General features: G+C 37.3%; 1 protein-coding gene across 6 annotated transcripts in view; it reads right to left on the reverse strand.

The window, feature by feature from the left end:
* Nucleotides 1–23,918, reverse strand: part of FOXP1 (forkhead box P1) — a 684,561-nt gene that overhangs the window by 365,010 nt on the left and 295,633 nt on the right. For 5 of the 6 annotated variants that reach the window (XM_027864125.1, XM_027864120.1, XM_027864124.1 and 2 more), the window contains exon 4: nucleotides 10,210–10,270. The gene's annotated coding sequence lies outside the window, so the exon portion shown is untranslated. Of the gene's footprint in view, nucleotides 1–10,209; nucleotides 10,271–16,422; nucleotides 16,586–23,918 lie in introns of those variants that run through there. The other variant, XM_027864121.1, reaches the window with a different exon arrangement.

A 23,918-nucleotide genomic window follows, 5' to 3' on the forward strand; every position in this document is an offset into this window, starting at 1 on the left:
GACTACACATGTATAAACTGTATCGAATTGCTTGCCTTTTCAATGAGGGTGGGTGGAGAGGGAGGAAGGGAGAAAATTCATAACCCAAAGTTTTAAAAACCCATGTTAAAAAATAAAATAAATAAATAAAGTTTTCCACAATAAACGTCAGTGAGGCAGGAGCATATTGCCTCACCGAGGAAATGCTATCTGAACAGAAGTTTAATATATGTACAACACAGTCTCATTTAATTTTCAACTTTTTCTGCATCTAATTGTTAACAATTGCAATATCATTAGTTTTCATGTTATACTTTAATTTTGCTAACTGACCATAAAATAAGAAGACAGATGAGAAGAAAAGAAAGGAAGAGAATAATCTGATTCTTCTGAGTGCGACTTGATTGGTGGTTTAGGTTTTGGATAAGATCTAGCCGGGACAAGTTCTACAATGTCAGCTCTGAAGAAAATAGATGTATTTGCAACTAGATGATTAAATTGCACTGTCTTTACAGGCAAGGGCTGTGCCTTAAGGTTTGTTTGTTTTGTTTTGTTTTTTCAATCTTCCAAAGAGCACATAGAAGTGTGACAAACAGATATTGATTGTGATCCCAAGTTCTGGAAAAGTATCCACCATTGAAAATCGTAGAAATAGGAAACTAAAGAAGTTCATTTTTATAACCTCAAAGCTCTAAATACATCCAAGTTAAAACACACACACACACACACACACACACCTGATCAAAACCCAACAAAAGTAAATTTTGTGACTAAATTATATACCAGTGAAATCAGTGTCTTAAATAATGATGGAAATATGCTTGTGCTCCTAGAATTAAAAGAAAATACAAATATAAAATTAGAAATAGCCCTCTGCTAAAATGGTACAGAATTCTTATCACAGATATTGAAAAGTAAGTTGGAGAAGTAGGGAAATCCCAAGTGAAAATTCAGATGAGAGTAGAGCAATACTTTGCAATTTAATGCCTTTTAGATGGCACATCTGAAATTTTGTTATTAATGTTAATGCAATATGTTATATCGTGTTGCAGTGGGAAATGCAGGCACTAAGTGCCAAAGGATTATTTTAAATGTATCAACTTAATTTTAATACTACTGAATAAGTGGAAATAGCGGCATGTATGTGATATGCTGAAATCACAAAACAGTCTTCTTCAAAGAAATTCAAGAGATTGCTTCCCTATCTAAAGCTACCTTAACTGTGTTCCATATCCAGGTAAAGATGTATGCTCTTGGTTTAATTTAGCAATAATTTTCTAGGTACTTTATTTGGGACAAGCCCAGTAATCTTGAAAAGGATCAACTGTGTTTCAGAATTTTTGATAAAGTGAAGAGTCTTTGATCTTCTTAGTTAACCTGGGCAGATAGTGAACCCTTCAAAGACTACATATATTAGTGTAGTCTAAGAGCTGAGAAGAGCAGTGTGGCAAAGGATCAAACTAATACTTTTTTCAGTCTAGAGTCACAGACTAACCACCAAGCCACATTCTTATTGCATGATTAAGAACAAAATACCAGGGTTATATGAGAACGTCAATAAATCAGTTCTAGACATCTATTAAAGATGTTTTACAAAGCCACCTGAGTAGAGAATAGTGCTAATGGCTCCAAAGTCACAAGTACAATTCCCATATGGTCCAGTTAGCCTTGCTCAGTTCCACACACTCAAGCCTAACCACCGCAGGGTTCAACACAGAACAAATGACATACTTTGCAATTAGTAGAGTGTAGAAGTAGACAAGACAGTATAACAGTATGAATGTATTCGAGTATATCCATCTCCACTCTTGGAAAAGAAAAACAGCAACAACTAATATTACACATCCTAATGTGTAACATTGCAGAGGTATATAAAGGAAGGTGTATATCTAGAGAGAGAGAGATAAAGATATTTATGCATGTGTGTACATATGTGTATATACACAGACATAGATACATGAATGGAAAAGAGATTTTTTTTAAAAAATTAAAATACCAAGTAGAATCTGAGTATGGATCAAAAGTATAAGATGGCAGTCCTAAAAAGCTTGTCTTGGGCAGTATTTGCTAATAGTCAAGATGAGGGGAGGAAGAACAGCATGCTAACTCCACTGTACTCTACTTGTCAGACCACATTTGAATTATTTCCAGTTCTACATACCACATTATAAAAAGGAAGGTCAAGAGTCACATAAAAAAGAAGGTGCTAAGGATAATGAGGGGATGTGAAACTGTGATCGCTTGAAGGAACCAGGGATGTTGAGCATGGAAAAGGCTTAGAAGAGATGATCATTTGTCCTTAGATACATGAGAAATGATGGGAAAGAAGGGTTGTCAAGTATTTGAAAGGGTGTTATGGACACTCATTCAGTTTGGCCTCTTAGGACAAAACTTGGAGCAATGGGAGGAAACGATAGAAAAGTTAAGGAAGAACTTCCTAATTATCAGAGTTTGCAAACAGTGAAATGGGCTTAGTTCACATGAAAACAAGTTAGCCATCTTTGGAAATCTTCAAGAAGAGGCTGGAACATCACTTAGAGATCACATAGAAGAAATTTTTTTTTTGTGCTTCAAGTAAGGGTTGTTTAATGAAAGATGTAGACTATAATATCTTACAATCATAAACTTTAGATAAGAAAGGGATCTTTGAGGTCACGTAGTCTAATCCCTACCTGTAGCTGGAACTCAACTCTTGTCTATAAAATTCCTGACAAATAGTCTTTCAGGGTCTGTTTGATCAGAGTACAACAGAAGGTCTGCCAAGGGCAGCACACACTAGGATCTGATGCCATCCCCTTCCCTAATTTAGGGAACTCGTTAAAGTAGCCTAAAATTATATTAGATATTTTCACCTCCATGTTACATTGATGATGCATTTATATTGCATGCATTATATTCCAGCCCCATGTCTCTACTACCTCACACCTGTTTGGTTGAATTTTTGAACCTAAGTGTGGGGTTTTACATTTATTCCTACTAAACACCTCCTTAGTTTACTCAGTTCTTTGTTTCAGTCTGTCAGAAAATTCTGGAATACTAATTTCATCATCCAGCATATCAGATATTCTTCCTAGGTCTGTGTAATTCTGATTTTTGGTAGGTACCCCACCTATTCTTTCAATCAAGTCATTGCTAAAAATGTCAGATAGCATGGAGCCATGAGCTTCACGTGTTTCCAACGACCATAAATATCCTGACGATTTAAGGGATAAACACAGTAGACTGCCAAGTCGCTATCTGTGAAATACTTCATGAGGAATTAGTATCATTATCAACTGTGCCCCTGATCCTTTGTCCAATAATCTATCTTAAAATATACCCATTAATTTTTCCTTGATTACATGTTTTCCCATCACTAGATGGAAGCTTTGCACATGTCCAGCTCAACACTGACAGGTATGTGATGGCTTGCTGCTAAGTGGTGTGTACGCAGAAAGAACCCAGGCTCCAGTGAGTGGAGTTCCTCTGGAATGATGCCAAGCTAGTTTCCCAGCACTACTGCCCAGGTGAGCTTTCCACGTTTGTTCCGCAAAGCTCAGCATGCGTGAAAGAGGGCCTGGCCCTGGTTCACAGTCCCATTAACTAAGCTCAGAGGGTGGCCAGGGAAGGGAGGGCAGATGCAAGGAGCAAAGGGCTTTGATGACTGAATGTTTTGGATCATAGGTGCTCTCTGAACAGTCAGCTTAGTAAGTTAGGGCATAGGGCTAATGAGAGCACGAATGAGTCTGTGTGTCCTATCCCCAGACGGCCACAGGCTGAACCTTCACCCTCCAGTTGTCTCACTACCGCATGCTGTTGATCACAGGGAAGGGGACCAAGTAAGAGAATCTAGATGGACTGACACAAACCCATCCCTACTACTTAAAGGGAAAATGTATACACTACTATTTGAGAAGGAGAAGTGCGGTGGCTCAATTGGGAAGCACGGCAGGAAGAGCTAAGTTGATAGGGATAATTAAGAAGTTTTTGAGAACTTTAGAATAGGTGTAAGGATATTATGTGGAATTCTTCCAACTGTCTCTTAATTATTTGAGATTAACAGAATTTTTTTTTATAATTTGACATGTAGATAAAATAGTGGAACTACTATAAATGAAATGAGATCATATCGTCAGTGACAGTTCTAGGTAGGATAATTGATAACAGCCAGATTTAAATCAATCCCCCTCTAGCAGCATCAAAACTTTCAGTTTAGTCATTTCCACTGCAGAACATGTTTTCTTGTATTCTGCTCAGACTAGGTAAAGAATCTTGTGCAAAGTCATATAATATTTCTCACTGAATCCCAAGATCAACTACTGCTTAGCACAGAAAACTCAGTTTCATATAATAAGCCCAAATTGTGGACAATGTGACTAGATAACCTTACAATCACTCTCAAGCAATGACAATGGACAGTGAAAATTAAGACTGGGTCAGCAATAAAACAAAGGGTTCTCCCTTAGTATGGAGAAACTCCATTAGTATGGAGAAAGTCTTACAGCATCAAGACAGTCAGTATGTACTGAAACCATCAAAGGACAGAATAAAACACTGTCACTAACAACAAGCTAAAATTGATTTAGGACCTTTCTTAGGAAAAAAAAAACTAGTTTCCCAATAACGTTAACTTGACTTTCACTACTAAAAAATCACAACTACAAGGTCTAAATAAAGAGAAGTTACAAATCATTCCCTATTCTTATTTCAACATCATTTTTTTTTCAATATTTTATATGTAATGCCTCAAATGCAAAAGGAAAAACAGATTTTCTTTTAAATTTCATTTGAACAAAGAGTGAAAATTAATTAAAACTATTTCCTGTAACTCAGTAGACTAAAATAAGTTAAAAGGGAATTCATATCCACAGTCAAGGAAGAACAGTTAGCAAACTCAAATAATCCTTATGTTTGCATTTCAGTTCTAAAAGCTAGATGAATTCTTGTTTACCTATGAGTTTCTTTTTTGATAACACATTCAATTCAATTCATTATATGGCAGTTAGGTTTCACAAGTAGGAAGTCAAGCTTAGGCGATACTTTTAATATGTGAAAATACTTTTGGTAAAAACCTAAGATTTCATTTGCTTTCCGAACTGAAGTGTAAAGAGAAGAATAATTTGCAATTACATTAATTGTTCTTCCTCATAACAGAAATCATCCCTGAAACTTATATGTTGAATGACTAAAATGAGTACGAGCATATTATGCCTACTTTGGTACAAGCAGATTCATTTTCGATTTGCTCATGAGGATATGGATATTGAATTGTTCACAGAGGAAGACATTGACTTCCTGGTCACAGAAAACGTATTTTTCCATATAATTCTTGTTACCAGGGACCCCATAAGTGCACGATCTGGGATCTAGTAAATTTCTCTAGCGTGTACAGAAAGGGCAAGCTTACACATCTGACTTCAATGGATGGAAGGAAAGTAAAGATATCCAGCATTTTTCTTTTTACCACGAAAACCCTTTTTGTCATATGGTTTGGTATTGCTGATTGTTCACTGTGTAAAATATGGCTACTTTATAATTGCAGCAAATATTTATCTTTACTACCAAATATGCCTTCATGTACATTTCAACAAATGACTTCTGCTTGAAAACACTATTGAGCATATTTCTCTGAAAACCAATATTTTAATTCATTTTTTTTTTTTTTTGCAACTAACATTCAAGAGAGACAGCTCTTGTTTACAGAGTAACTGAGTTTAGCATTATGGTTAACAATGTTTAACAACAGCTAACTTAAAATGCAAACATTTAAATACTGAAGTTTAACTGTTAGGGTGCCAAGCACAAAGATATCTAAAAAACAAAAAAAAAAATGCTACTATTATCTTTCTCACGGCTCATCTTGCCTATACCTTCAACCACCAGTGAAATGCTGGCACCCTTCCATGGGGCCCAGGAATCAGTCCTTCTGAGGTTATAAAAAACAAGGTTTACCAAAATGTCTTATGTGATCACACAACAGAACCTGATGGAAAAAACAAAATACCAAGTGAATTCAATGTAAAGATGTTCACTGTGACAAAATACCGAATTGACTAGGTCAATTGAGCCAAGTAACTAATCACTTCAGCAGGGAAAAACAACTCACTCAAATAAGATGTTTCACTGAATTGACTGACCCATTCATCATTTCTCAAAATGCAAAATGGTAGTAGCACATTTTAGACTTTACCTAAAATTAACCAACTTTCTGTCCTGACTCTTCATTTGGGTCTCCATTTTCACAGATAAACCAGTTTGTTTGTTTTTTTTTTTTTTTTCATTCATTCTAGGATAATAATGATTCCACCGGCTGCAAAGTTATCAGTATGAATAGACTGGATTTAGGATTGTTCTCTTAAAGTATTTAATTTCCATAAATACTTTTGTTTCAAAAGAACTCCATATTTTAAATGGCTATTAAGCTTATTTAACACAAAACCAAATGTTTGCCCTGCACAAAAACATAGGCATAGAATGTACATGCAAGCTAATAAATTTCCTCTAAGTTTATTGACAAAAACACTAAAAGAGAATGAGAGAGAGAATGAGAGAGACAGAGACAAAGAGGGAAAAAGAACTTAACAGACTAGCATCATTTAGCAGAATCAGCATATGCTGATTCCATTTTTTAAAAGACTTTTAAAAAATTTAGAAAGTAAAAATCCAAAAAAAATTATCAAAAACATAAAATGTGAAATTTGAGAAGAACTCAAAATAATTTTAAGGTTACTCTTTGGTTATATTCTTTCACAGTAAAAAATGATGAAGTTTGCAAGTTGGATTAGATTTTTAATAATGCAAGGTGCTAAGGGAAAAAAAAAAGAACCACCAAAAAAAAAAAACGAAAAGAAAAGAAAAACTATAATGAAATGTTATTGACATAGTTGCCTTAAATCACAACACAAAAGCTTCTGCTACACAATGGCACAGATATATTTGTAGACAGGGCCAAGCCGACTCCTCTTGATACTGTGCATGACCTTGGAGAAGTTACTTAACATCTGTATGCCTACTTTCCCGTTCTGTAAAGTGGGGATAATAATACATGCCAACCACCTCACAGAAAGGCTGTCAAGGAGACACATTTTATAAAGTACTCTGATCTCCTCGGAAGAAAATTGTTATATCACTAGCAAGTATGATCCACTGTTATTTATAACTATTCAGGCCTTTATGTCTAAATTTGAAAAATGACCTCATCTGGTTTTCCAAATTTGCCTGGCAACTTTTGTGAACACAACTAGTTGCTCCCATACCTTTCCTAAGCACATTTTGTTGTACCTACACTTACTGCTAATGATTCCCAGATTTCAAATCCAGAGCAATATATTTTCTGAGAAGTTTCTTGGATCTGAAACCCACTTCTTCTCAAGGTCTGACAGTTAGCTCCAGTTTCTTGACCTTTGATGGATGACAAAAGCCCTTTTTGCTCAGGGCTTACTCAACTCCTGAAATATCAACTATTCTAGACCTAAGTTCTCCATGTTTTCTTTCCCATATGCATTTTTTTAAATGCCTCCCTTTTGGGTTCTGTTATGAAGATATTCAGGAATATCAGAAATATTCAGGAATAAAGTGCCCTAGGATTGTACTACATACAGAATGGCATGAGATGCCAAGGAGAATGGGTTGGGCTGGGCATTGCATGTCCCTTGAACTACACTACACAATCAAGTACAAACTCATGTAATAAACACTAATGTAATTAGTTAATGTGGGCTCCAGGAAGTGATTAGACAACTGTATGCACTTTCTGACTCCACAATTCTTCCCGCCCTTATTCTACTCAAATTTTATTTATGTAAGAGTGTGAATACACTATGCTCCAAGGAAAACAGAAGTTCCCTGAGGACACCGCTGGCTTTCACTCTTGGCCTTCCCAGGTCTATTACAGTGCCTTGTACAGAGGAAGAACCTAACAAATGTTTGTTGAATCAAATTGCCAAAGTTCTTTTCCTCCCCCAAAATTTGCCTGGAATATTGGCATTATACCCTCAAAAGCTCTCAATTTTGCCCAGGTATAAGTGGTATACTTTCTCACAAAATAACTGAAGAATCATCACTTGTTCATATATGTCATTTTTCTGGAATATTTCCATAAGCTATGTAGGAATGGCACTCAATACATTTTTGCTGTTGTTGTTGTTGACATCTGTGATTTGCACGTGAAGAAACTCCCTCCTTCAATGAAAATTCGTTAAGTCTTGGGCAACTTAGAATCTTAGTACTGGGGGTCTTAAACCTGGAGTCTGTGAACCTGTCTTTTCTTTGAAATGTTTGATTACTGTATTTCAACATAATTAGTATCCTTTTAATCCTATTTATTTTGTTTTATACATTTTTAAAAAATCTTCTGAGAAGGGGTCCATAGCCTTCATTCAATTACCAAAGAGTTCCATGAAATTTAAAAAAAAAAAAAAAAGCTCAGAACCTGTCTTAAAAGTTTCCTACAGCATTGGGAGATTGTGATTGGCCCATGGTCACCTGGCCAGTCTAGGTCAGAGGATGTGTCCTAATTCTCTATCCATTATGCCAAGCTAACTTTCTCCTTTCATTTGGTAGGCTCATAGTTGGACCACCGAATTGAACCAAATTAAAAGTGCTATAAGATGAAGGTCATATATGAATACATCAAGTCCTTTGCACAACAGTCTGTGGCTGGGATTGTATCTATTTAACATGATAAAAGGCCAGCTAGTCAAGTCCCAGCAAAAAAGAAGAAAACAATCACTTAAAACAATTATTTGGTGGTATGCTGATCCAGCACATTTCTCATTTTGTGATCCATTGTTTGGCACTTCATATTTATCCTAACCTTCTCCTGAAACACAGACTAACAACAACACAGAGGGAATTTAAAAACCCAGTAACTATTCAATGTGATCAACAAAGCCAATGAAATTTAAAGTAATTCATATCTTTAGGACCAAATCAAATGTACTGGAATAAATGTACACATTAGGCCACACTGTTGATACATAATTTTATGAAAGAGAGACAGAGACAGAGAGAGAGTGAGACAGAGACAGACAGAGACAGAGAGAACAAAAAAAAAAAAAACAGTAAAAAGCAACAGCAAAAACAGAAACAACAACACCCACCCTGGGGCCTAGGAACAGGTCACAAGGCAGTTGTCACAAGGCCCAGAGAAGAACATTTTCATTAATTTAGCAAAGTTCTTCCTGCTCATTTCATAAACTCACAAACATAATGATGCCTACTTTATATGTTGTGGGCTTTAATTTAAGAACATTTACACATACACACACACACCATTGTTAAATGACAATATGGACGGATAGACTAGAAAATAAACTCTTCAATCCGTTAGGCAAAAATCTATCATATCAAAAGAGAAAATTAAAAGGGTAGTCCAAAATCCAAGTGAATGCAACAATAAAGCTGGAGAGATCAACCTTGGACATTGAAGTGGACTGCAGTATTAATTAGAATAAGAAGAGTCCTGCCCTTCCTAGACAGATATTTTTGGCATCAAGGAGCTAAAAACATATTGTCCACAGATGCATTTTAATGAGAATGCATTTTTTTCCTCTAAAAGTAGACTCAAGAAAATTAAATTTAGCCCTAATAAATCAAGCTGTATCAGTCGCTCTGAAAATTTCTAAATTTAAAATCAAATAATCATTTTACTTTCCAGCAAGGTCAAAAGAACAACACTAATGAGCACTGACATCACAGCGATCTATCTGCCAGTCGCTGTTCAGCATTTACATCAGTGTTGCTTGTTGCTAGGGTGCTTAACTGACTACTAATTTCTGAAAGAAGGTGATTATAAAGCAGCCAGATGAACATCAATTCGATGACACCACTTCAGTATAGACATTGACATGAGTTACTCTGGTTTGCAGCAAGTTAGTTTTATGAATCACCACCTTTTGTGATGTTAATATTCCTTTCTAACTTTAAACCTACAAGAGTCAACAATAACAAAAAGTTAACATTCAACTCAGATGGTAAAAGTGCTAGACTGCTTAAAGAGAAAAAATGATTCTGGGAGCCATCACTCATGACCAATTCTTCTTCCTGAGGGCTCCAAAATATATGCTATGATTAAAATATATAAAATAAAAAAATATATGTATATGTATTTTATAAATATATATGGAGAGAAAAACAATCCAATTAAAATGCTTCCAAGATACAGTCTTGCAAGGTACAGCCTTACACACCCACACATATGTATGCATGTGTATTCATAGATTTAAATAGATTTTGACTAAATGTATTTACCTTTTTAGGTTACTGTAAAGCAATCTTCAGTTACAGCCACCCCAGAAGGCCACTTCTTACCCTGAAGTCAAAAGAGAACAACATCACAATGTGAATGTCAGTAGTATTAGCAACAAATGATGATGGTTTATTGTTGGACAGGGCTTGGAAGGAATAAGCATAGGCAAATCAACAAAGAACTGCTAAACATTTAATGGTGAACGACATACTGGATCAACCAAAAAAAAAAAAAAAAAAAAAACCAAGTCACGAGAAAGTAACTGATCAGTCCAGCGGTTATTGTTGGTTTCTTCAAGTTCACAAGAAAAACTTTGTTGGAAAAAGCAAAGATGAAACATTCTTATTCTCTCCTAAATGTCCTTAGTTTTGACATGGATTAATTTATTTTCATGTTGAATTACATATGACTCATAATGCTTTGTTTTTGGAAACCAGACTGCTCCTTGAATGTGTCTAGTTAATGTTTTACAGTCACCCTAATTTCATTAAAGGCCTGTCTTTTTTTTTTCTCCCAAAGAGAATCAGTTATTATAGACAAGATACCTTATGCTATTCTAGCCCTTTCAGAATGAATCAAAAACCACAGTTTTCATTTGGGAGGAGGGTAGAGGAAGGAATTTCCTTTTGAAGTTGTTCACAGACCATTTTTTAAACTTCACCGCACTCTATTAAGATAAATAAAAATGGTTAACAGCAAATGAAATAAATCCTTATGAAACACAAAGAATAGAACATGTTTTCTCCCCACATATATGGCTGCATCTTGTGTACTCTCTTATGCAAAACAGTATGTAATCCTTTAAGAAACATGACAATCTGCCACTTTCTGTCCATGTAATTGGGATCAACATATGGTACAAGGGAAAAGAAAAACATTTGTTTATTAATTTAGATCAAGTTACTAACTCAGATTACTAGCAGGGTTCAAGATTAATTCCACACCAATTGACCAAATGCTCATGTATTTTATTATAAGATCGTGAAATTATAACATCATTTTACTAAAATGTTAATATCCTGTTACATACAGTTCAGATCAATATTAATGAAGTAGCTTTAATTTCATGAAGAATACTCCAGGATCTGGTTTGTCTCTGCTATCTTCCCTGAATGTGGAAAGAAAACCAACATGAGAAAGAATTATATTTTGCTTCATGAGGACCAAAAAGAAAAGAAAAAGAAAAAAGAGTTTCTTTGGTGTGTACTATTTTTGAGAAATTGATCCAAGGCCAATTTTTGACATTTTCACAAGCAAGTGCAGATTCTTGCCATTAAAACTGGAAGGAAAAAAAAAATTACCCTCTGAGTGAAATCATAATTTTCATGTTTACTGTAGGAGGAAACTAGAGGGTTTTGCCCTAACAGTTCACCATTTAGGTGGGGGAAAACCCCAGCTTTGTGTCATATATTATTATTTTGCAACCTGTGAAAAGGCTTTTTGCTTTTGTACAAAAAAGATTCAAAGCAAAAATGAAAATTGTGGTTCTTTTTTGCTGAACTATGCCACTATGATTTCTTCACCCATTGGTAAAAATTCCCTCATATGGGACTAATGATGATTAGGAATGAAAACATTAAGGAATGGCTACATTCTGCAGTTTTTCTTCTCTTTTCTCTTCTTTTTTTTTTTCATATACAATGTATAGGATGGAACTGTAAAGCCATTACTGCCAATAACTTAAGAGCTCAGTGGTATTCACAAACAAGTTATAATAAATATATACACAAGAAGTTTTACCTAAACCTTTCATCAACTCTTCAAGTAATTGAACTTTTGGCATGTTCTATTAAATACAAAGCAATAAAGGTCTCCCCTCCTCCACCTTTGCTATTTGAGATGCTATCCCATACGTGCACGTTAAACTAATTTTCCTGTTTATCTATTGAGCTATGTCTATTTTTGCATGTTTGGCAGTCAAACCTGTGGTATTGTGTTTTGCAATTCAGATAAGGTTTGCTATCACACAGAACTGGGAAACAAGTGGACAATATTAAAATTTAATTTTTTAAAAACTGCTGAAAATGCCTACTTTGAATAACATTATCTCTAGTACTGCTTGCAAACCTGTAGGACCAATTTCTGTCAGCTACTAGGCCCATTTGTCTTTTTGCCTTTACAGCAAGTAAGTAAACGTAAGGACAAGAACATGGCCTAAACACAAATATATTCGTCCCCCCTTAATTCATTTCATCAGTGTGGTAGTTATTTGAAAAGTAATCATAAAATATAGATTGTATGGTAAATAAACACCCTTTATTTTATACTTATCTTCAAGCAAGATAAACTATATTTTTCTCTAAGTTCACCTGGTGAAACTTGAGTGTCCTGTGTACACCACGTTTTTTTTATTTTTATTTTTGACTTCATTATTTTAACATGTACAAGTATTTCAGTATGTGTCTAAATGAAGCCTGTATCTATAGACATGCTAAAATAAACCTCGAAATTATCCCCATGATCCCCCTCCCTATTGTATATTCTCAAAAAATTAAGTTGTGCGCGCGTGTTGGCAAATTAACTTGGAGGATATTTGTTAGCATTGTAAAGGCAAGATTAATAGTTCACCAGTTGTTTGCTACCACACTAAACTAACCAGTGTGTCAACAGAATAGACAAGAAAATAAAGAAATAGGGATGGACCATAAGCCTGCCACGGACAAGAAGACTCTTGCCAACAGAATCTGAAATCTCAAACTAGAAATAATTCCATTCCATCAATTTTGAAGCATTAAGACATTAGTTTCAGAATTTTAGTTACAACTTTATTTTTATAAACTTGCTTTTCTCTCAATAAAGCACACTGAACATTTTCCATTTCAAATACTGACTTGGTTGCTTTACTGGCAGCGCTAAAATATCAGAACTGAATTAAAATGATCATTAAGAGCTTTTAGGAAAAGAGAAACAATAAATGAAATAATAAAGATTAATTTTTTCCAATCCACCTGTCTTGTCAGTGTTCTTGGAAAATGCAGCTGTGTGAAACTAAAGTTATCTTCATACAGAAGTATAAGAAGTTTTACTCTTTTTTTTTATTATTTTAAAACAAGAGGAAGGGGCATGATGACATCAACTTATAAGATTTTATTTTATTCTAGGCAATAGTCCAAAGGTCTTTTCAGCATCTTGCAATATTCTTCACCTAAGGTAATACTATGGACAATGATGTTGACATGTAAAACCTTTCTTCAAACCCTAGACTATCAGCTGGAGGCAAGAGGGCACTAGTCCAGACATGCATGTCAATGAATGCATGGGAATAGAGCTCCCATCACCCCAAGGAAATTCACAACACAGATAGCCAGTTTACTGTTGCTATCACATTAACAATTATTTTTTTTTTCAAATAATCCTTTTGAAATTATTTTAAGCTGTGTATTACCCCAAAGGCTTTGCCAACTATCTGGAAAGAGGCACAGGTAAATATGGAAGGCAGTGATCTCCATTATATAAGGAAAGATGGACACTCTATACACTATTGCTCTAATAAAAATAACAACAATTTTCACTTCTATTGTGTGAACAAATCTAACAACAGAACCAGGGCTGCTTGACTTCATACATGGAGTTGTAAGTCTACATCTCAACAAGTGATCTGAATGAAGATAAATAGATTTCAGTCTTTTGCCAACTTCATGTTTAATTCAGGATTTAAACCCTGGTTATAAGTCTTATGGTTTTCAGGGATGGGCTGCTTATTCCCTTAGAAGAACTATGTGTGTCCTCCAGATGTCCTGTAGCATGGAATGATTTTCCTTTAAGAAGACCAAGAAGGGAGAACCAGAATAAACTAACTTTCAAGGACTGGGGTCTCTTTAAATAGGACCTATGCTTTAGTTAACATCAATCTTAAACTGTTTTGTGGATTTCACTTTTCTTGTTTTTCAAAGATTTTTTAAAAGATAAGAACATCTAACAATTTACTATGCATCCTGAGAAGTTGCAGCCCAAGGTTAGATCACAGCTCCCCAGCACTCAGACAAGAAACTCTACTTCACCTACTCCCCCTCCCACCAAGAAAAACCCCAGACAAGCCCCAAAGGGTTCTAAGGAGAATACCTCCACACACCCCCAGTAATTCACTAAGGTGAGCTTTCCTGACAAAGACATCGAGGTCCTCTCAGCTAGTTCTAGGGCTCACATTTGTGCAAGGTGGCAAGCTGACAGACTTTAGACAAGATGTAGGCTTGGGGGGTGACACATGCCCCATTTTGCCCCAAGTGTTTATCTCCGCCATCAGAGAGGCACCTACTTCTTTTGATACATCTGCTCCGATTTCCCTCTCGCTTCCCCCAGGTCAGCTCACATACAGATTCCCTTTCCTTGCCCTTGGGACCTCCCCCAGATCAGTCGCTGCCCGTGAAGAGCACCAAATCCTGGATCACCTAAATAAAATCAGTCTCGTGTGATGCAGCCGCCCGCAACAGCCTAACCATTTTCACATGAAAAGCCTCCAATCTGGCAGGGAACCAGCCACTCCAAGTGTGCCCATCTTGTTTGGAAAACCGACTTTCTCTTACCTTACAAAGAAGTAAAAGCCCTGGTCATGGTCATGTGGAAATATTTTATAGGTATCCTTTAACAGTCTTTAAATGTTGAAACCTACAAACAATATTTGCTGTTTTACCTTTGAAGTTTTAACAAAAGCTTTGTTTTAGCTTTTACCTCAGTGTGCAATAAGAGTTAATAATCAAATCCGTCCCAACCCCCACAGATGTTAAACAAAAAGATAAAAGAAATGCAAATAGCTATTGTCATGGAAAGTTAAAGTACCTGTCTGTATTTTTAAGTGAAAACTATTATCTCTATCAATCAAAATTTAAGAATACAATAGCGCTAATCACAGAAGGTGCTTTGACTGAGTTACTTTTCCCCATAAAAAGTATTTTTCCCCCTTAAAAAATCAGGAATAAAAGCAATATACTTACAATTAGCTATGGTATTTGTAATTTTGTTATTAAGAACCTTCAGCAAGCTCATTGTTAATCAGTGTTTCTAAGTCTGGAGGCTGATTCGCACCCAAGAAGACCCAAAGTCCCTACATGTTTTCAGAAGGTTGATGAAATTTTATTTAAATTCTCACACTTTCCAACATGTGGTGGAACAGCACACTCTTCTGTTGAGATGAGTTACTCAAAAGGAGGAAAGAGTTAATTGGGAACTAAAACTCTTTCTTGCATGCCCTGGGTCCCCTATCCAAAGCACTTTCAACATAATCTGTTCATCATACATTTTGCTGGGAAGCTTTGCCCTTTCTATTTGGGGGTGTTTAAAAATATTTTATCATATTTCTCTGGACAAGGAAAGAGGCTTTTACAACTCTCCCAATTATAGCAGTACACAAGGCTAAAGGTACACTGCTAGGATTTCCAAGAAACTGGGGGGGGGGGAATCCTCAATTTTTAAAGATTATTAGAAACTACATATTGTGATTTCTGGGCATAGCAAAGGAACAAGAAAGGGCAATAACCTACATCACAACACAAATAACTCCAGATTAAAATTCCTATAGTAAATACTTAACCCAGGATGCCACTATGTGTGTACACACACACACACACACACACACACACACACACACACACAGGCTCTCCTGGATGGATGGATGTCTCCCACACAGAGGCAGTAGGACTATCTTCCCCCCCCCCCCCCCCCGGGAAGATCAGGTTTCCCACTCTATAGTCCTGGTACTCTATGCATCATGGCTAACATCTCTAGTGTGCTATTAATATCAATGAAGAGACGATTCAATTTCCACATCAGAAAAACCTTCCTATTACAGCCCAGCCGTTCTGGTGAGGACCCTAGCGAGGGAGACAATAAAGACCAGAGTTTCTTGCTGCTGCTTTTACAGTTCTGTCTTGCATACTGTTCGAAAGCTTTTAGCAAACAATGGAAGCATTATCTGCAGGATAGTTACAAAACAGGATTTGTTAGTACGAAGAATAATAAAGCTGCTCTCATATTTTTAAAGAGGCTATCGTCTGCACTCCCGAATTTCGCTCTATATTCTAAGGCAGCACCTTTCAGAAGCACCTGTACTTGAATCGGTGCTCTAAGTCTGCACAGCCACCCCCCCCCCCCCCCCAATTGACCAGAAGGGCTGGACGGAGGGATCTAAGCACTTAGAGACAGGAAAATCTTTTGTTTTAAAACTGGTGCATTTATAAAACGAAATGAAAGTAGCCGACTCTGCTCTAGCACCAACTTACCCATTAATGGTGAGAGGCGAACCGAGTTGTAGGCTAATTTGCACCCAACTGTAGAAAGTTGAGAGTTGGAAACAGTCGGGCTCTCCCCGCTCGCTGGGCTCCCAACACTGGCGGCAGGGTAAGGAAGGACTGAAGGTATGTGGTCTAAACACAACAAAAGCCACTGCCTTACTCGAGATTAAATATGCAGGAAGAGGCCCCCTTTGCATAAACACAAACACTCAGCAAATGAGTAACTGGCTCTGATGGGACGCCCGCTGAGCACTCTACCTGTCCAAGGCTCCCCCAAGTCAGAGAGCCTCCTCCAAAGCACAGGAAATAAAGGGTGAGACAGTTAAATGTTGGGTTGCTACAATAACAATTAATATGAATTGTATTCATTAGCAATTAAGACTTTCACTAGCAGAAATGAAGGTAGCTCTCAAGTTACTCTCTAAACCGAAAAAAAGAAGAAATTAACACACTACAACATTACTGGAGTTTACTGGAGATACAATTATATCTCGGGGGTCTTTCCTTCAAAAAAAAAAAAAACTATACAAAAACAACAGTCTCTGTTCAGTTACCTGTCCAGGATAGGACAACCCCTTCTTTTTCTCAAAAGTATCCATTACAAACCACCACCAGTTTTTCTCATCTTTGTATTTTTATTCCAACTTGGGAAAGCATAAACAAAAAGCTACTTTAAAAATCCTCAAATTCACTAATTATTTAAGGGAAATTATCTAAGAAGTTTTTCTAAAATATATCCCAAAAGGTTTCTTCCCAAATGTCAAGAAATATCACCCAACCATAACCATCCATTTCAACAGGCTATTGTGGATATATTTTTCTTTTCCCCAACAGCCTTACCCACTTATCACTTCCATTTCATAATGTAACTACAATCAACAACTATGCCAGGCCTGAATAGGATCTATCTGTAGGATTAAAAACAAGCAAAAACAACCTGAAGGTAACTGGAATCCATTTGTCTCCCTGGTTTCAGCTCCTAGAGCATCAAATCACATTGATGGCTTACTGCTTTTCTGCACCTACATGTTAAATCTAAGTAACAAGTATTTAGTAAACTTTACAGAATTAAGTAATTACTATTGAAATGTAAATAAGATGATTCTCAACTTCATCATGATTTTGTAAAGTAGATGTTAACCTTTTTCTGTGTTGTGGTCCCCACTGGCAGCGCCTGAGGAAGCTTATGCACCCCTTCTTAGAATAATATTTTTAAACACATGAAATTAAATATGTAGGATTACAAAGGAAACTAATTAGGAAATACGATTATCAAAATATTTTAAAAACAAGTTCACAAACCGCCGGGTAAGAACTTTTGCTGGACAGGGTAAGGTAGCAGTGAATGGTAGTACTGCCTCAGGTGGTCTACTTTAATCTTTAGGCTTAAAAGCTGAATCAGAGATTTCATATACTTAGAAACAATTCATCACAGGCGGCCTGGTCCAGGTGTTTCAAACACTGTGTCACTATTTCAACATATTATTAATATTATTAGGCTAACCCTTTTAATTACCCTGCTTTGAATTCCTGCAGAGTAGAGTAGATTACATTTTTTTTCTTCACTAAAAGGAAAAAAAAATCATGGAAAATGATAAACTGGAAAGTGGAGAAGAGAAGGAAAGGAAAGCAAACTGAGTCTGAAAGGCCCAAATGGATTAAAATAAATTACCTACAAGAGTTTAGAATTCTTAGCATGCTCACCATTTTTGCCTTGAAATGACCTTCTAAATAAGGTGTTAGAAAAGACAATTCCCTAGATTATGGTGATCTAACCTTGATGCAAATAAACCATAGAACAAAATTTAATCAGTATATCACTGTGAAAAAGCCTTTGTCCATCCCAATGGAGCTTCTAATGACTGTTTTGGCAGTTCTGGCTGGTAGTTATGCCTCCCAGCTCATATATATCTCATACTGGTTGAGCAAGCTAATGGAACTGCTGTTAGAGGAATCCAATATTAATGCCCTGTATCGTGCAAAACTGGATGCAACAGAATATATTATACAATTATAGGTAGTATCTAATTCCATAGGTATTAGATACTGTACTCTAAATTAATATTTTAATAAGGAAAGTGAAATAAATACTACATTACAGGTAAGATATCTATGCATTTGTATTGTGTATCTGCCAGGCTTCTTGCTGAAAGAGCACCGGGGGATGGAGCTCACCGAACAGACACAGGACTCTTGACAAAAATCTGTAGGCAAGATTTAGATGCTGAATGACACATACGGATGCAGAGAGTCAAAGATGTCATCTTCATGCGAGCTCCACTTGCTGTGAGTTTGAGAGCAAAATGAGGCAAAAAAAAAAAAGAAAAAAAAGGAGGGGGAGAGTGGAATGAGACCTCCAGAAAATAAACAGGGTGTACAGTTTCAAAGGCTACAGACACAGACATTTCATTGTTCAAGCCAATTATCAGTGGAAAATAATAACAACAGATGGATTCAGAGTCACTGACTTTTCATATGCACTGCATCGCTACAGAACAGATGATGAAATACGAGAGCTAGCTCCAAAAGGCAAAACATCTTTCAGTAAAAGAACTCTCTACTCCAGATGGGGACCTTCGAAGGCAGCTGATTATCTTCTTATAATGTTGTAAGATAGACTTACTCAAACATTGCAAGAACTGATCAGATAGGATGAGCACAATGGGAGCATTATTGGGAGGGCTTGCTTTAGACCGGTGGCAAAAACAGCCAGGGATTTCAATAAGGTTAGGGCTGCGAGTTTCCTGTTTTCTCATTAAGTACTGCTGGTTCCAAATAAAGCTAGAAACTCATGCCCAAAAGGAGCACAAATGTCTCCCAAGGAAGACGCATGTGTGCCCATCACTGGTTTGTGTGATGAAAAAAAAAAAGAAGCCTGGACTGTAAAAAGGACATTTGCAATTATTCTGACGCATTCCAGTATAATTGAAAAAAAAATACATAGAGCAACTTCCTATAAAAAGCTCTCATGAATATACAGCTCTTTCAGCTAAGTCAGAGAAACCTTTTAAAAATATCTCTCCCCTTCGATGGAAAACAAAGAATAATTTACTGGCAATGGGAAATAAGTGTAAATTTCAGTGGTATGGGTGATAAGCACTTCGAACAAATGTCAAAGAAACTTCCAGTTAAAAACCATCTCCCTATCATGGTTGTCTACCACTCAGCCTAAAGACCACAAAGTATGTATTTCTGATAACATGCAACAGGTATACCACAATCTCAGGACCTACAATAAGTAATGGAAAAAGTTAGCTCATTATTAACTGGATAAGATTCTTTACTACTGGAATAATAACGCCAACCTTCTCCTAATTCCACAGACCATTTCTGAAAGTTCAAAGTGTTACTTAAAAATATGGTTTTAATCTCTGTATTGAGAAAAAAAATCTGATGCTGCTACTATTTACTAACATATTTAACATTTAAAAAATATTTTTATGAACACACTGTTGACTTCACAAGTTTACAAAAACGTAAGGACATTTTTTTTTAAAAGCAAGGCTTTTTCTTTTAATGTACTTTGTCAAAAGTAAATCCATAGCAGAACACCCAAGCACAGAGAAAAATGTTGCCAAGGGCAAAATTCTGCAACTGCTTTAAGAAGCAAACAATAACACCAAAGATGTGTAATGCAACCATCTGGCTCTACTCATGCTATCTCAATCCCCAAACTTTATCCCCCACCCCCTTAACCAGCCCACACCAATGCCACAAAACCAAATGGCACCACTTATGTTTCCTGCCCAATACATTTACACCATGTATTTAGAATGCAAATGTATAAGTAGATTTTTACATATTAATTTTTAAAATTTTCCTTTTTAGTTGGTACTTTTGATTTTTTTGGGGGGGGGGTTAGTTTTTGATGGGAGGAGAGTGTCAGGTTCTTGTTGCTGATTCACAGCTAGGAATTCCTTGGAAAACCATTCCAATTCTCACTGTAATGAAATTATTTGGATATTGCTGTACTGTGACAGGCCATCCTTTCCTTCTCATCCATCTTTTGTTTTGGGCTCCAGTGTGGCTAGTACCAGTCACTCAGTCAACATGCTTGTGTTCATGAAGCACTTCCTGTGGTGCCAGCCACTGTGCCAAGCTTGAGAGATACAAAGAAAAAGGGAAACATGGTTCCCCTGCCCTCAAGGAGTTTACAGTCTAATGGCAGAGATAACATGCAAACAACTCTGCATATCCAATACATAGAAAATATAAATGAAAGGTAATATCAAAAGAGATCTCGGGGGTGGGAGTATCATAAAATTATTTTGATGAAATTTTAATTTATTTTGTTATTCAGTTGTTATTTTTTTCCCATTTTACTTGAAATCTGACAACCCTGATTTTTAGCAGCCATTTTTCAAGGACTATAATCTGGCTAGATGGCTGCAACATTTACAGCAATGTTCTCCTGCATGGGTGGCAAAGGCTGAAAAGTTAAACCAGAAACTCCCCACTAAAATTCCTTCATACTTCCTTGTTTCAAAGAGTCAGAAGTCTATTTTTTCTTACTGCTGGCAAACAGGGTGCCTGTCAGAATGCAGCATTGAACAAGGGTATAGTACGGATTTAAGACAGGGAAAAACGGCTTCAGCAGACTGACACTTTCCCCGCTCGGCTCCCCCTGGATCAAAGCTACAAGCTACAGCATTAACCAGGATGTTCTTCCAAAGATGCAACTGCACTAAAAATTACTAGAAAAATTGAACCTTCAAGAGCAAGCACTCCTTGATTTTAGGTATTTATGGAATGGCGTGCTGAAAACCAGTCGTTCAAGGCAAGGCAGTGGTCCCTAAGTCAAAATCAGGTTTGCACCATGGGCATCATCTAATCAGCTTCTCTGTTGTCCCGGGGGCATTCCCTCTCCACTTCCTATCTAGCACTCTCCATGTTCTGAGATGAAGTCTGCCTTGCCAGGTTTCGCTGGGATCAGCCAGAGGGAGGCTGCCATTTGGCTCACTTACTGGATGTACTTCCCAGGGACCACAGAAGTCCCCAGTTTGAGACTGCAGTGGTAATCCGTAGGACACACACAGTGAATCCAGCCACCGGATGGGGGACTCCGCTAATTGCTTAAGTCTGCTCGAGTGTCTGGCCACCAGTTGGCAGACACAACACATGGCCGCTTACCAGGCATAGGTTAGCACAGCTGGAGCCAGATGACAAGCTATTAAAGATATTCTTGCAGTGGCCACATCTGGCTCCTTGGCATGCTCCAAATTGCAGCTGAACTGGAGTTCTTTCAGTGCCGTCTCTCTGAGTAGGGTTAAGCAGCAGACAGGACATTGGGGTTAACTCCGGTTCTTCAATTTGGGGCAATTCACTTTGTGGTCACATACAGCAAACCAGCTGAGCTGGACTGCACCACACAGAACCTCTTTGTTGCAGCACATCTCCTCTATGTCACTGACTGGCCGCCCTTCCCGAAGTCCCATCTGGCTGTTTATAGGGATAGCCCCAAGCTATTGGAGGGCCAAGTTTTATTGTAGGCAGATTGACTCAGGGAGGATTAAACTGAAGGATGAGTGAACTCAGTTTAACACAGTCAGTGTACCTGAAAAGTACTCAGACCATATCACTCCTGGAAATTAATGTCTGGTACTCACTCTGTCCCCAGTTTAATGGTAACTAGACTTTGAAAATTTGGCAACACCTCGCCCAAAGTGTTTGTGAGTGACCCCACCCCCATCTCTCAGCCAGAAAATTGCTATCTGCGCACCAGGAAAGATAGGGAGGCCGCTTCCATCCTTTTCCTACGTATTTCCTTTCCGCTTTTTAAATTTTTTTTTTTGAAATTCAGTCCTTGTCTTGAAAACAATTCTCTTATATACCGTTCAGCAAGTACTCTGCCTTCTGTCCTCCTTTTCTATTAAATCATACTCTGAAATTTGTTTTAGCTGGAAACATCTTGTGTTCATCACAGGACCAAACATTTAGAATTGGAAGGCATCTTAAACACCATCTAGAACAACTAACTGTCCCCTTTACAGATGAGCAAGCTAAGGCCCAGGGAGGTGAAGAGATCTGTCTCAAGATACACAAGAGGTAAGTATTCTGACTCCCAGTCAGAGCTCTGACCATTTCACCACCATGTCTCCTCGGAGGCACATTATGACTACTATAGGAAGTTGTATTGAGGAAAAAAAAAAAGTCATGACATGCTCGGCTTCCCTGGCAGAGGTGGAGCAGCAGAATAGTTCTAGGAAAGATAAGTCATTTAATCAATCACTAAGCACCTACTATGTGCCAGAAAATGTGCAACAGGAAAACAGTCACTACCCTCAAAGAGGTTACGTTTGGGACAATTCAATCAGGACGATTCTATAATTTTCTATACTTTTATGTACGTTATGTGCATAAAAAGCACAAGTAGCATCTTCTTGCTCCATATTCCCATCTGTGTACCCTGCACCCAAGTGGCATCAGCATCCTTACTGTTCCTCACACAAGACACTCTATTTCTAGAGTTGGGCATTTTCACTGGTTCTCCCCCTTGTCTCCAATGCTCTCCCTCCTCGTCTCACCTCCTGGCTTCCCTCATGTCTTTCACGTCTCACCCCAAATCTCACCTTTTGCAGTGTCTTTCTCAGGTTTTCTTCCTCAATCTCCATCTTGGTGCCTTCCTTCAGAGACCATCTCCACTTTAACCCGTCGTTTGCATCTAATTGTTTGCCTGTTGCCTCCCCCACTAGACTGAGCTCCTTGACAGCAGGGGGCTATTTCTGCTTCTCTTTGTAACCCCAGTGCTTAACACCAAGCTTGACACACAATAGGATTTTAATAAATGCTTGTTGACTTGGTAAGGTAATTTTGGGAAGGTGGATACAAATAACTTGAGGGGGGAAGGGCACAATAATCTAGTAAAAGAAAAAAATGATGTGGACCAGTAGAATGTATAGGTACAACACATTATAAAATTCTCTTGCCCAAATGAACTCTATGAGGATGGACGGTAATAACCCTTGCAGGTGCCTTTGACCTGTTTAATACATGGATTTAAGCAAAAGAATGCTACTCCAATGTAGACCAAAGGAAGTCAAAGTTGCAGCATGAACTGGCCCTTTCTCTGTTACTTAAAACAGGAAGAGAATGTGTTGTACCTCAAAAACCAGAAATGTTCCAGAAAGAACTGGAGGCCTTCATTACTACCTCCATCCCCCAAATACTTTTCCCTCTGCTCCTGATAGCTGAGACTCTTTTAATAGAAAATAAAGGCAAAGGTCTTCTCACTGTTAAGCATCTCCAATGTATCCAGTATATATCTTGCTTGTACATAGTTTTTTTTCATGTTGTCTTTCCTATTGAGACTTGGAGATCCTTGAGGGCAGGAATGAGCTTTTTGTTTTTTCCTTTCTTTTTATCCCTAACACTTAGCACGATGCCTGAAACATTGTAGGTGCTTAATAAATGCTTGTTGACTTTTTATAATCAGACAATCAGACATAAGGCTTAAGATATCCCTAAAAAAAGTCAATCTAGTGGCT

The sequence above is a fragment of the Vombatus ursinus genome, unplaced genomic scaffold (genome assembly GCF_900497805.2).
Source record: "Vombatus ursinus unplaced genomic scaffold, bare-nosed wombat genome assembly UNPS02014773.1, whole genome shotgun sequence".
Lineage (NCBI taxonomy): Eukaryota > Metazoa > Chordata > Mammalia > Diprotodontia > Vombatidae > Vombatus > Vombatus ursinus.